At 34.2% G+C, this 2,039-nt stretch overlaps 1 long non-coding RNA gene across 6 annotated transcripts in view; it reads right to left on the bottom strand.

The window, feature by feature from the left end:
• Positions 1–2,039, bottom strand: part of LOC109363860 — a 36,879-nt gene that overhangs the window by 7,539 nt on the left and 27,301 nt on the right. For 2 of the 6 annotated variants that reach the window (XR_002109700.1, XR_002109701.1), the window contains exon 3: positions 350–517. The exons of the other annotated variants lie outside the window; for them this stretch is intronic. This is a non-coding gene — a long non-coding RNA (uncharacterized LOC109363860). The remainder of the gene's footprint in view (positions 1–349; positions 518–2,039) is intronic. 6 annotated transcript variants of the gene reach the window in all.

The following is a 2,039-nucleotide window of genomic DNA, read 5'->3' as shown; positions in this document are numbered from 1 at the left end:
GAGAGAGAGAGAGAGAGGAAGGAAGGAAGGAAGGAAGGAAAAAAGAGAAAGAAAAAAGAGAAAAGAAAATGTCCTGAATTTTTCTAATATCTCTGCCCTCAGCATCTCATTTTTGCCAATTATTACATTTTACTTCATTCAGTAGAAAAGTTTAACTAATGTACAAGCAGAATACTAGTGCTGTGCTATTCTGCTTTGGTAGAGTCTTGATTGCAGGCCATCAGTTACAGTAATAAAATAAATAATACCAAAGCTTTCAGTAAGCAGAAGTCTCAGGCTCTAATACATACTTAAGCTTATTGATTACACTAGTTTATGTGATAATAAAAGTACAAACATATGCACATACCTTTTGCAAATAAGAAAAATCATTTGTCTTGGGCTATCTTCTCCTTTGTGCTTTCACAGCAATTCAGAAGTCATAATAGATTATGGGAAAACAAAGTGTTTCATTTCATAGATGACCTTGGAAAAGTTGCCAAATTTCTCTGTACTGCAGTTCTAGTGTGTTCTCCCACTGTAAACATTTGTAAAATCATACAGTTCTTCGTGAGGTGAAAGTGAAAATACTTTACTTTGACTTATCTATTATTTTTACACTATATATTGTTGTGAGCATACATTTGTATTGAAAATAATAATAATAATAATAATAATAATAATAATACAAAAAACAATATGTTCACCTGAAATTTTGATTTTTAATATTACTATATACATAAAAGTTAAATGTGTTATAGAGATATAATTTTGTTTCAAATGAAAAAATTAGTTGGACTGTTAGGTGGACTGTTCTGTTACATTGTTTAGTACCTGGGTGTTTTTTGGTGAGAAATTGGGACATTTTTTGCCTTTTGAAATCATTGTGTAATTTGCCATGTGTGTTGAATAACTATTAAAAAAAAAAAAGTATTTTGTATGATAAAGCAGGAAATACTAGTCATTAATCATGTTTGGTTTATACAAAGAGAATGTAAATCAAAATGTTGCTAGCAGCATTAGTTCTACTATCATCCATCCTGATCCAGCAGTACCTGGATTAGGACAGTAGGGTGGATGATGGTGCAGGCACTGCTGCCACCTCTGTGGCATTCCAGTCCATCTAACAGGAGATCTTTTCTTTCTCTGCTCTGCTGACACTGTACTGTGGGTACAGGCACCTTCCCAAAATACTTATAACTTGATTGTTCTCAATTGCGAGTGTTCATATTCCAAATTTTGTACCCTTAGAAGGTCAAACAAAAAGTAGACTGCCTATTCTATGGACATAATCCAGGCTTCTACTGCTACACTTGCACAGGTTGTACAGAGACATAGTATATGGCAAAGCAGATTGGAAATAAGTGCAATGGTAGTTAGGGATACTTAAGCTGCAGTCCAGTTAGCATGCCTGAAGTTCTGAAAAGTGATGGTACATCAGTGAAGACCTTGCTGGCTTGGAGCCAACCTGTGCTCCTCTCCTCTCTTCCCAACCAGACAGTAGACTTGGCTTATTCTGGTGTAGCCTGAGTCCAGTGCAGTTTATGCACCTCCAGTTATGACTTATGGACTACTGTGGAAGAGAGGAGCTCTGGAATGCCTTGAGGCAAGTGCTGTTTTCTATTTTTATTTTTATATTATTTTATTATCTTATAAAACAGTTTAATCAATAAACTTGAATACATAGTAGAAACAGAGTCTTCAGTTTATGGGGAAACTTTTGAGATTTATTTTGGCCATTTGTAACTAGTGCCAACATTTGAGTTCTGAAAGAGGAGGAAGTGGAAAATGACCTAATGCAGTTTTGTACTTTTTTTTTTTTTACCAGTATATGAACAGCCAAAATTTCTTTAGCAGGGGCTCTACAAAACAGACATGTGACAGGATTGCTGTATTTATGATGTTTGTTGCGCATCTGTGTGAAAATAAATAGATTATTCTGTATGAATTCCAAATAAAATATATGGCTAACGTAAATTTTACTTATGGATATTGATTGTATTGACTGAAAACTCCTTCTTACAAATTCCCTTGTTTGTATAACACAATTGTTATCGCTA

Source organism: Meleagris gallopavo, chromosome Z (genome assembly GCF_000146605.3).
Source record: "Meleagris gallopavo isolate NT-WF06-2002-E0010 breed Aviagen turkey brand Nicholas breeding stock chromosome Z, Turkey_5.1, whole genome shotgun sequence".
Lineage (NCBI taxonomy): Eukaryota > Metazoa > Chordata > Aves > Galliformes > Phasianidae > Meleagris > Meleagris gallopavo.
This window is presented reverse-complemented; position numbering and strand designations above follow the sequence as displayed.